The sequence below is a fragment of the Molossus molossus genome, unplaced genomic scaffold (assembly GCF_014108415.1).
Source record: "Molossus molossus isolate mMolMol1 unplaced genomic scaffold, mMolMol1.p scaffold_m16_p_10, whole genome shotgun sequence".
NCBI classification, from domain to species: Eukaryota; Metazoa; Chordata; class Mammalia; order Chiroptera; family Molossidae; genus Molossus; species Molossus molossus.
The window spans coordinates 27904671-27917523 of record NW_023425345.1 but is presented as its reverse complement, the minus strand read 5'-3'; the positions used below and the strand labels follow the sequence as shown (position 1 = coordinate 27917523).

Below are 12853 nucleotides of genomic sequence, written 5' to 3'. Positions count from 1 at the left end.
GCTGAGCCAAACTGGCCAGGGCTTGATACTGTTTCTAATAGTCCTGGTTTTTGCCTGCCTTTACTTCATAAACTTCTAAAATCCAGTCTTCTTTCTTGTTTATGAGTAGAACTAGACTGTTAGTTCTTTTCTGTACTCTTCATGTATTATAAATTTACAGCAAACAAAAGAAATTCATTTTGTTCTATTTAGATGCTATATGACCATGTAATTTGGGGTAAAAAACAACCTTTAACCATTATTTTCTTCTATTTGGCAAAGTGGTTGTATTTCCTTCCATATCTACTACTTGTTAGCTCTTGGATATTGGACCTAGCTTAAGTCATCTGTAAAATGAGGATAATAATGGTTCCTACCTCATGAGGTTGTTGTGACAATTAAAAGAAAATAAATACACATACAGCACAGAGAATAATGCCCAGCACATCATGTTATCGAAATGTGAGCTGCTCCTCCTCCTCTTCCTCCTATCACTGCTATTAGCAATTGTAGTAGTAGGTTAGTTCTCTTAGTGCATTTACTTTATTAATTAATTTATTTTTGTTACAGGTGTTTCTCCTTTTTCCACTCTAGAAACCCTTCTCCCGATCCTGCCCCCCATTTACAGGATTGTTGTCTATGTCCATTGATTATGTATACATGCATTTAAGTTCTTTGGTTTCTCTCACCTGAGGTTTGGGAGTCTGCACCGTACTCCTTTCTATTTCTCTGGGTCTATTATGTTCATCAGCTTATTTTGTTCATTATATTCCACAAATAAGTGAGATCATGTGGTATTTCTCTTTCTCTTATTGGCTTATTTCACTTACCATAATACTCTCGAGGTCCTTCCATGTCGTCTCAAAGGATAAGAGATCTTTCTTTCTTACAACTGCATAGTATTCCATTGTGTACATGTACCACAGTTATTTTATCCACTTGTCTACTGATGGACACTTGGGCTGTTTCCAGATCTTAGTCACTGTAAATAGTGCTGCTATGAGCATAGGGTACATATATTCTTTCTGATTGGTGTTTCAGGCTTTTAGGATATAGTTCTAGAGGTGGGATCACTGGGTCAAATGGCAGTTCAAGTTTTAATTTTTTAAAACTTGTTTTCTATAGTGGCTACACCAGTCTGCATTCCCACCAGCAGTGTACTGGAGTACCCTTTTCTCCACACCCTCTCCAGCACTTGTTGTTTGATGATTTGTTGATGGCAGCCATTCTGACAGGAGTGAGGTGATACTTCATAGTCATTTTAATTTGCATCTCTCTGATAATTAGTGATGTTGAGCATTTTTTCATATGTCTCTTGCCCATTTGTGTGTCCTGTTTGAGAGGTATCTATTTAGCTCCTCTGCCCATTTTTTAATTGGTTTCTTTGTCTTCCTTTTGTTGAGTGTATGAGTTCTCTATATATTTTGGAAATCAACCCCTTATTTGATGTATCATTGGCAATTAAATGCACTGATTTTATAAAGTCAGTTGGCTTCAAATGGGGACAGTGCTTATACTAGAGAAATCATACCTAGTTTAGTTAATAAAGAGCTGTAAGTAATGTGGGGGGGGTTTATTTAGAAATATTAAAATAAATGTGTTCCTCTTGTGAGCAACACATTTTTATTAAATCAGATCTTGCTTCTCCTCCCCAGCAGGTTTTCCTACCTCTGTTTCAGGCCTTTCCCTGGTGCTCAGAGCTGGGAACTGGGAATGGAAGGAAGGCATGCCAGTGTGGCATTCCCAGCCCTTGTGATAATTCCCTCCTCGAGTTTCCTTTTGCTTCTGACCTCAAATATCCTACTTACCCAAACAAATTCACCTTAGCTTCCCGAACAAAAATCTACACAATATGATCCAGGAACTAGAAGATTTTGGTGATTTTCCTATCCCCTGACTGATCCAAACACTTTTTTTTTTTTTAACTTAGTAATTCACTGTAGAGAGTTGTGTTTGCTGTGTTTTAATTCCAGGTGCTCATGTCCGGGAATATAATTCTTGGCCAAAAAAAAATTTTTTTGTTTGTTTATAAATTGACACTGGCCCCAAAGTAGACATGTTACTATAAAAACATCCCATGGCTGTCCAAGTGGAATAGTAGTTTGGTTGTTTTGTCTCTCTTTACTTCTCATCAAATCCAGGTTCTTAAACTTGAACGCTATCTAAAGTTAGCATTTTATAGATTTTACTGCTTTATTTTTTTCGTAATTCTTTTTATTTCTTTCATTTTATTTAATTCAGACTGTTACCTGAACTGGGATAATAAGAGCAACATTTTCGTTCAGTAAATTTTGCATAGATTTCTTTCCAACTGTGCATCAGTAGTGAGACATTGAAAGCACATTGAAAAAAATGGTTTACTAGTTATCCTAGAATTTAAATGAGGAAATCCTGAAATAACATTTTCAGAATGAATCCCTTGGTCTCATACTCTTCTAGGTTGTAGCTAGATTTGCTCAGTCTGACTTTATGTCCTTATAAATACTATCTTTTCTTCTAAGCAATTAACAGAAGTCATAATACTACATTTATTATTTTACTTATCTCACGTTGGTTCTCCATGAGGGTAAGAACCATGTCTGTTTTATTACCTATGCTGTATCTGATAGAGCTATACTCTCTAGTATTGTAGCCATTAGCCATATGTAGCCATTTACACTGAACTATAAACTAACTTAAATTTAATAACATTAAAATTTCAGTTTCTCAGTGACACTAGCCACACTTCAGGTATTCATCACGTGTATTGAACAGTGATGATACAGTATATTTTCGTCACTGAAGGAAGTTATTTTTGACAGCGTTCATCTAGAGCACTGACGGTCACGTAGTGGTTACAGAGTGAATGCTTGTCAAATGAGTGAATGAACTAGTGCTGTTATTGGCTGGTGCCAAGTAATATTGAATGAATCTTGCTTGAATAATCATCTACAAAGGCCATTTTGGCCTTTTATTCATCAGTGTTGACATATCCCCATCCAACTTCAAAATCGCAGATGTATTGTTTATCATTAGTTGGAGGGACGAATCCAACAGTGCAGCGATTTGCAGCAGGAGTTGCCGGCACAGCGCTGGCTGCCAGCGGTTTGAAAGCCCGCGGTAACCGGCTCAGTCAGAGGCCGCGACCCCTGTTCCCGTGGACCGCCAAATTAAAAAGTGACAGCCACCAACACAGCAATATCTGTCCGGCGGGAATGAATCAAAATTATATCTTTTTTTTTGTCAGATTGGCAAAAAATATGTTCTTTGGTGTGCTGCAGAATTTTCGCAGTTTGTGTGTGCGTGAGATTGAAAAGGTGGGAACTCGCTCCCCTAGTAGATAAAAGCACGACTGTGGTCAGATCTTAGCTATGGTATGTGGTGTCCTGACCAAGCTACCCTCACTTACAGCTTTAGTAAGTCCAAGACTCCTCATTAAAATCAGGATAAATAAGCTTTTACAGATCATAAGGTAGTGAGAATTAAGTAAGGAAAAGCACCTAAAGTGCTTGGCATAGAGACTGAAATGCTTCTTAAACGAGCATTATACTTTTTACAATATTGAACACAGAGATGTCTAAATTTACCCTAGTTCATGGATGATTTCAGGGTTCAGAAGAACTTTACTGCAATTTTTGAGAACATTCATTGTTATAAATGGGCGGACATTTAAAAAAAAATTTTTTTTTTATCCTCACCCGAGGACATTTTTGCATTTTATCTTCAGATACAGCGGCAGGAAGAGAGGGAGGAAGAGAGAAACATCGACATGAAATAGACACATAGAATGGTCGTCACCCCAACCAGGGCTGGGGACAAACTGCAGCCGAGGTACATGCCCTTAACGGGAACTGAACCCGGGACTCTCTGGTCTGAGGGCCGACGCTCTAACCACTGAACCAAACCGGCCAGGGCCATTCTTATTTTTTGACATTTTTTAAAGGTAGTACTATTCACAATCAAAGCTTATATTTACTGCCCTGGCCGGTTTGGCTCAGCGGTTAGAGTGTCAGCCTGCGGTCCACAGAAACCCGGGTTCGGTTCCCGCTAAGGGCATGTACCTTGGCTGCAGTTTGTCCCCGGCCCTGGTTGGTCATGCGGGTGGCAGCCACTCGATGTGTCCCTTTCACGTCGATGTTTCTCTTTCTTCCTCTCTCTCCTTCCCGCTCTGAGTGAAAAATGGAAAAATGTCCTCGGGTGAGGAAAAAAAAAAAAAAAAAGCTTATGTTTACTGTCTTTAAATGTGAAATTAAATAGCCTTAATTAAAAAAAATTCCCCCCCAGATTTAATTTTTCTCTTCTTTTAATTTTTATGACTATGTAAATATCTAACACCTTTTTTTTTTTTTTTTTGGTATGTGCCCCCAGCAGGAACCGAACCCTAGACTCTCTGGTCCGCAGGCCGACGCTCCAACCACAGAGCCAAACCGGCCAGGGCAATATCTAACATCTTAAAAGAATGTTTTGCAGTTGTTTTATAGGCAACTTGACTTTTAAGACTAATGCACAGATATCTTTAACTTTTGGGTTAACTCAAAAAGAATTTGTCCCAAACTCTATTCATTTAAGTGGGCTTCTCTTTGACGAACATTCTGAATAATTAAAATGAAAAAATGAGTGGTTATTTACCTAAGGATGAACTCCAGTTTTCATTTAGGCACATACCTGTTGTGCATTTAAAGCTATGATTTAATTTGTTGAAAAACAATTAAAGCTTTTTTCATTAACAATAATGCCTGATTTAACTGGGGATACTGTTCCCTTTCACACACTATCATGTTTTTTTCTTTTCTGGGATTTGAAAACAGAATTTGTTATTATAATAACAACAGGTCATCAAACATTTACTACCAAAATATCAGCTGACTTTATGTAAGGTAAATTTCCTTCCTTTTTTTGTGTTCCTTTCACTCTGGCTGTTATGGCACTTTTATTTTTGGTGTAAACTTGTACTTATATCTCATAGTCCAACTTGACCTCTCAAGTTCATATTAGAGGTGACTTGTTTTTTCTCTTGAGTTTTTCATTTATATCTACCAATGTTTAGACAATGAAAATATAATATAGAAGAAGACAGAGTAAGCACAGATATTTATTCTATTCCCTTGGAGTAAAATGTCAGTAAAGGGATTTAAAAAATGCAGACAGCGGGACTCTGGGAAGCCCAGGGATGATTGTAACTAACCTAGAGTCCCGAGAAGCTGAAACCAAGCAGCATTGAGAAGCAACCTGATTTTCACTTCAGAACCCCAGGCTCAGCAATGAGGGTGAGGCCGAAAACAGGGGCATCAGGTGGCAGTGTGTTTAAAGTGAACTTACATCCCAGATGCCTCCCCACACTGTAGGGAGAATGGAAGTTTATCCTGTGGAGAAAGTGAACTGGAGAACTCTTGAGTGGCGGATACCAAGGCACAGATGGAGGGCGGAAGATTAAATGAAGTAGTTACTGAACAGTGAGGCATCTCCAGCCCACTTGTAATCATCATGAAGATTTTGGCAGTCAGGTATATAGCTCCAGGTATGACATTGGAAGATGCTTCCTTGAAGAATCTATCTGTGCAAAGGCTCTGTGGATACTGATGGCCGGAGGCCTCCCAGTGGAATAGCCCAGCCAGATGGCTTTGCAGTGAAGCACACTCATCCGCACAGACTTTCTGACTCGCTTCTTAGAGCTCTGTCTTCAATGTGAGTAGTGCCCAATGACCACCAGACAGTTGAAGAAATTCTGAGACCAAAGCAAACCTCCAGAGAGGAAGGAAGTTGATAGAAATAGAGACAACGAGGGAAAAGAAAACTTTGAAACATTATCATTATATTCTTAGAAGGATAAAAGAATATACAACAATCAGAAGATAAGAAAAGGGCACAAAAATGTACTCCTGGAAATTGAAAACTGATGGAAGATATATCAAAATTAATATGTGTTTTGAAGATAAAGTTGAGGAAACCACTCAGAAAGTAGAACAAAAATACCAGGAAATGAAAAGGAGAAAAGATAAGAAATTAGAGACTCAGTTCAAAAGTCCTATTCTGAGCAATAGAATGTTTTAGAAAAAGAAAATTTCAAAGAATGTAGTGAAGAACCTGTCAAAGAAATAACTCAAAATAACTTCCTAGAATTTAAAGACATTGATTTTCAAATTTGAAAAGTTGGTTGAGTTTCTACTACATTGAATTTTTTAAAAAACCTGAGCAAATGTATTTATGAAATTTCAGAACACAAGGGGGGTGGGTGGGAGGGGAATGTAAATCCCATAACTCCAGAACTGTAGAAAGTAAAAAAAAAAAAAGTTTCTATACAAACGATTAAGAGACAGAATGGCATCTGATAACTCAGCAACAGCACTGAAGACGAGAACAATAGCTTCAAACTTCCGGGGCAAATATGATTTCCAAATAGAATTTGAAGCTAAGATAAATGTATATGATCATCTATGAAAGTAAACACATTTTCAGTCATGTAAAACTGCCTTTTGTTTTGTTAATCCTCACCCAAGGATATTTTTCCATTGATTTTTATTTTTTAATATGTTTTTATTGATTTTTTAGAGAGAGCGGAAAGGAAAGTTAGAAACATCAATGTGAGAGAGAAATATCGTTCTACTGCCTCTTGCATGCCTCCTACTGAAGACTGAGCCCTAAACCCGGGTGTGTGCCCTGACTGGGAATCCAGCCAGAACCTCTCAGTCCATGGGACGATGCTCAATCCACTGAGCCACACCAGCCTGGCACCTGAGGACTTTTATGAACTGAATGCCGTCTCAGCATGAGGCGCTCACCTTGCATACTGTCTTTCTACTTGCCATGTTGTACTATAAATGGTCCCTTTGATGCCTCTCTCTCCCAGTATGCTGTACATGTCTAAAGATCTTCATCTTGCCTTCTTTGGTTCAATCCTTTGAGGGAGATTTTGCTGTCTAGACCCCTCCCTCATCTAGCTTCTCTTAAACTATGCTGTTCTTACAGTGCCTGTAATGTGCTCTTTTCCTAAAATGTCTTTTCTGTTTTTCTAAGAGAATGGGAAAATGGGAAGGTTCTCAAGGAATGTTTTGTTAGTCCTTGATCTTCTCTGGGTTGGTTGAAGTGCCAGGGATTTGTTTTCTTTTTACTAGTACTGAAAATCAGTTATTTTTTTATTCAGCCAAATGTAGATAGTTACTGGAATTGATTTTTTTGTTTTGTTCTGAGTATTTTTTGTTGCATTATTATTATTATTATTATTATTTTATCCTTACCCAAGGACATTTTTCCATTTTTTGTTCAGATAGAGTGGGAGTGAGAGAGAGAGAGAGAGAGAGAGAGAGAGAGAGAGAGAGAGAGAGAGAGAAACATCAATGTGAAAGGGACACATTGAATGGCTGCTTCCCGCATGACCCAACCAAGGCTGGGGACAAACTGCAACCACGGTACATGCCCTTAGCGGGAACCGAACCCGCGTCTCTCTGGACCGCAGGCCGACGCTTTAACCGCTGAGCCAAACCAGCCAGGGTGCATTATTATTATTTTTTAATCCTCACCTTCCTTCCTTTCTTTCTTCCTTTCTTTCTTCCTTTCTTTCTTCCTTCCTTCCTTCCTTCCTTTCTTTCTTCCTTCCTTCCTTCCTTCCTTCCTTCCTTCCTTCCTTCCTTCCTTCCTTCCTTCCTTCCTTCCTTCCTTCCTTCCTTCCTTCCTTCCTTCCTTCCTTCCTTTCTCTCTCTCTCTCTCTCTCTCTCTCTCTCTCTCTCTCTCTCTCTCTCTCTCTTTCTTTCTGATATAGAGTGGGAGAGAGGGAGGAAAGGTGAGAAAGAGCAACATTGATTCAAGAGAGACACATCGATTGGTTTGCCTCCCACATGACCCGGACCAAGGCCAGGGATTGAACCGAAACTGAGGCACCGGCCCTTGGCCAGAATCTAACCTGCAACTCTTTGGTCTGCAGGCCGACACTCTAACCACTGAGCAAAACCAGCTGGCGCTGTTGTATTACTTTCTAACAGTGTATTAGGATTGCCTCTATTTTTGAAGATAAATGAAAGATGTATTGTGAAAGGTGTGCATTCTTATCTCTGTTAACAAAATGTTAATGGTTTAGAATAATAGGAATAAGGAGCAGTTAAAAATGAGTTGAGAGTTTTACCTTATATGCCAGTCATGAACTTTCCTTGGATTTATAAAGTTATACATGTTGAACTTGATACACTCTGATACCTAAAGCAGTACACAAAGTATCCCATTAGAGCCAAATACCTGCCCTTGCATAACCATTAGGCTGAATCTGTAAAACCAGGTCTTGCTAAAATAGAATAGACAAACTGCAACAATGAATAATCCTTAATATGATACTTCTTGTCCTCTTATTAAAATAACCAGTGTTTGAGTAGTATAGCAGACAGGAAGATGGGGTTGAGATGAGTAGTATCTTTTTATAACATATCTGAGAAGGGTAATATAAGCATGTGTGTTATAATACGGCAGAAAGCTTTATTTAACCTTCATTTATTTAAACAAAGTCACATTGCCTAAAAAAGTCCTGTATATTTTAACAATTAAGCATTTTTTACTTATAATGACCTTAGGGAGATGTATTTATGGTTTTAAAAAGTGGGATGGATTCAGTACAACATTTGCTTTAAAGGTGACATTTTCTACTTCGTAGGTTATAACTATTTATAAAAATATGTTGTAGTTTGGAAACCATTAATCTTAAGGAACTATTCTGAAAATGCAGAGTGAATCACCTGCAGTATTTTGCTTACTGCATAAAGTCCTCTGTTCAAGGTAAATGCAGAGGAAGGTAGTTATGTGACAGCAGGGTAGTTAAATATTAAAATGTTATAGGTCATCTGTGGGTTACAACTCTTCTCATTGTACCTGCACGATTTTATGATTTACTATTTTTAGAGGCCATTTAATACATCATAGGGAAACTTGACTTCAAGAGTTTCTATTTTATTAAAGATCATTTTAGAACATATTTTCCTGTCTTTATACCCTGCTGGGTTACATCATGCCCAGATAGCTCTTTATGTGTTTATTTTTGTGAGAATGTTGAACTGTGCTAATTTAGCATTTGGCACACCTATGGAAAAAGGATATCTAGCAATAAAAAATATCATATGAGATGCTAATGTCCTCAGTGGTTTTGTATGTACTACTTAGTGACACAAAGTTTAATTTTGGAATCTGTTTTTATAAAATATGTTTTTATTTATTTATTTATTTTTTTGTTCAGATAGAGTAGGAGGGAGAGAGAGAGAGAGAGAAACATCGATGTGAAAGGGACACATCGAGTGGTTGCCACCCGCACGACCAACCAGGACCGGGGACAAACTGTAACCAAGGTACATGCCCTTAGCGGGAACCAAACCCGGGTCTCTCGGGACCGCAGGCTGATGCTCTAACCGCTGAGCCTAACCAGCCAGGGCTGTTTTTATTTATTTTTTATGAGAGAGGAAGGGAGAGAGAAACATCAATGTGAGAAAGAAATATTGATAAGCTGCCTCCTGCACGCCCCCTACTGGGCATCAAGCTAGAAACCTGGGCATGTGCCCTGACGGGGAATAGAACCAGGACCTCTCAGTCCATGCAATAATGCTCAATTCACTGAGCCACACCGGCGAGGCTAATTTTGGAAACTTTTCACTAAGGTTTATGGAATATCAGTGAATAATAACCCTGAAGGCTGATTTATAAAAAGTAGAGATTTGAAAAAAACAATTACTAGGGAGTGGGGGTGACTTGGGTTAGGTGGGATGGTTTTCTCTTCTTCTTGGTCCAAAATGTTGTTCCCTGAAATGTGTTCAGTTGAGAACTGAATTGGCAGAAAAAAGTTGAACTTTTATTCTTATCCTGGGAGAAAATGCCGATGGTGAATATTCTTTTACCCCTTCTGAGAATTCGTATTCAACAACTTTGTGTTTCTATGAGGATTTGAACTACTTAGATAATGTTTACTTTTTAAAATTCTGATCATTTTTTGGTGGTGTTAGCCAAGGTTTTTGTTAAGGGCTGGGATCTCTCTCAAGCCCTGATTTCTCTCTCTCTCTCTCCTTCTCTCTGCAGAACAAAACCGCAGCTTAACCTAGATCTTGTCCGAACCTCCTGAAATAGGAGTTTTACAGGGGATGAATAATCAGGAGTTTCTGTTTGATGAATCTGAACATTTTTTGTTTTTCTATCTTTCAGTTCAATTTAGGAAACATAGAATAAATAAATAAATGGTGGAGAATATAAAATCTCCCATGCAGAAGAATCCAATGTAATTTATGCAGACATTCCCTCCTCAAGGGGTTAGGGCCTGACTCTGCGCTCCTTAAGTGTGGGCTGCATATGACAACTTCCTTCCAAAGAGGCCTAGATAGTGGGCACGAGGGAAGTCACTTTAGAGTGGAAAAGCCTGGCAAATGCTGCCTTAGTCAGTGACCACGTTAAGAATACACAATGGTAAGTCATGCTCTTGATAAGATGTGATGAGAATAGCACGTATTCTGGGTCTTCCTCTCTAGAACCTGTAACTCCAGTCTAATCAAGAGCAAAACATCAGACAAACCCCTATTGAGAGACATCCTAAAACAGCAAAATACAGCACTTCTCCAAAAACTGTCAAGGTCATTGTTTCGGGATGAATTGTGTCCCCCAAGAAGATATATTCAAGTCCTCCCCCCATATCTATGAATGTAACCTCAGTTGGACAGAAACTTTAGAGATGAAACCAAGTTAAGATGAGGTCATACTAGATTGGGGTGGACCCTAATCCGCTGACTGGTGTCTTTATAAGAAGAAGGAAATTTGGACACAGGTAGATGCACAGAGGAGGCCACTTGAAGACAGAACTAGTGATTGGAGTGGTGCATCTACAACCAAGGAAAGCCAAGCTGAGTGGCAGGCTTGAGAAGTACGAGAGCTTAGCTCTGCCAACGCCTTGATTTCAGATCTCTAGCCTTCAGAACATGAGAGAATAAATTTCTGTTGTTTAATACTCCCAGTTTGAGATAATTTGTTACAGCAACCCTATGAAATTAATTCAGGCATTAAAAGGCAGAAGAATCAAGAAATGGTCACAGTCTAGAGGAGCCTGATGAGACATGAGGACTAAATGTGATATCGTACAGTGTATTGTGGATAGGATCCTGGAAAGGAAAGATATGTTAGGTAAAAAATTAAGCAACTCAGAGTCAAGTATTCACTTTAGTTAATAATGAAATACAGAGATTGGCTCATTAGTTATGACAACTATATCAGGCTAATGTAAGATGTTAATAGTAAGATGTCAAAAACTTCCACTGGTAAAGTGTATGCCCCTTGAAAAGTCAATTGATTATCACAATCATTATATGACATGATCTCTAAGTTCACTGTTAATTGTGGAAATAATACAATCAGGGAGATACACATTTTAATAAAAGGTTTTATAAACCACAGAACTTATATGCATGTATGTATAACCAATGGCCATGGACAACAAAGCTGGGGACAGGGCAGGAGGGATGGGGAGGAGGGTGTCAATGGGGTAAAAAAGGAGAAACATTTATAACAAAAATAAAAAAATAAAATAATAATACTAATAACAGGTTTTATTCAAGCCTATCTAGGTAAGGTACATATAGGAAGGAAAACTCATATATAAACAAATATATGGAGATTTTAACTAAAATTTCTCATCACATGTGAAATTTAATGAAACTTTGCTGAGAAATAGTTCAGGATCTGATCCAACCACCACATCTGCCCACATCCACCCCCAGTGGGATAGGGGGCCTGGCAATAGAGAGAGGTTGAGACAGTTTCTTTTCCCTCTCAGTCATTCCCTTTCCTGCCATATTTTTATTGTTGTTGGAAGATTCCAGCTACACTGGAGGCTTACTTCCTTTCCCCCTTTAATATGTATTTAATTGTGATGGCAGAAATGCAAATTATCCAGGTAAATTTATGGTATCACATGCTCTTTCCATAGGGATGAAACACTCAATAGATCCACTTTCATATTTAGAAACTGTCTCAACTATAATAAAAAATTAACCCACTAAAGTAATACAAATAAATACATACTTAGATATTTAACCAGTGAAATGTTATTATTACTCAAAGCCAGATTCAGCTTAACTAATACATTTACAGCATCCTAATTAAAAGTAGTTTTGAATATGTGGTATTTATAGACCTTATGGCATTTTCTTCACATTCTCCAGTGAGCAGAATGTCAATGAATCAATAAAGCTAGTTCACAAAATAGGGGCACTACTGTTTTTGTAATATCCCATTCCATAAAGTAAATCCTCTTCCTTCCATTTTTATACTATCCTTTTTTAATACCTCACATTAAGAAAATGTGATGACTAAAAGAAAGAACATCATTGAAACGCTGCGAGGGAAAAGAACTGAGAACTCTGGAGAATGCCCAGTGGTCCAACTAGCAGTGCAGCTGACTGGAAAGAAAACTGGATATAAGTCAGCCAGGTCAGAGTTTAAATCCTGGTTCTAACTCTAGCTTCTTGTGTTACCACTTAGGCAAATGACTTAACTTATTTGAGGTGTCATCTAGCTCTAGGTAGAGTTAATAATGACCTCAAACTATTGTTCTAGGGGCCCATTCATTGCGGGTTTTTTTTCCCTTTCTGTTCTCTGCCTGTGATTATATCTGATACAAGAAACAGATAGGACATTACTGCTCAGCCATTCATGGCACCAGCTGATTTTTAAGAGTTTCAAAGTAATACATAAATGGCATTGAGTCTCTTGAGCTCCATTTCTTCATTTATAAAATGAGAATGAAGACGAGTACTTCAAAAATTAGTGTGAAGATTAAGATGATGGATAGAAAACATTAACCACAATAACTTGGTATGATAGGGGAAAGGGCACATAATAGGAATAGGCCACAGTTGTTTACTGACTATTCACCTTGCTGATTGCAGCT

The 12853-nt window shown here is 38.3% G+C and overlaps 1 protein-coding gene across 6 annotated transcripts in view; it reads left to right on the top strand.

Moving 5' to 3' along the window:
- Window positions 1–12853, top strand: part of EPS8 (epidermal growth factor receptor pathway substrate 8) — a 168960-nt gene that overhangs the window by 82097 nt on the left and 74010 nt on the right. The gene's annotated exons all lie outside the window — the stretch shown is intronic.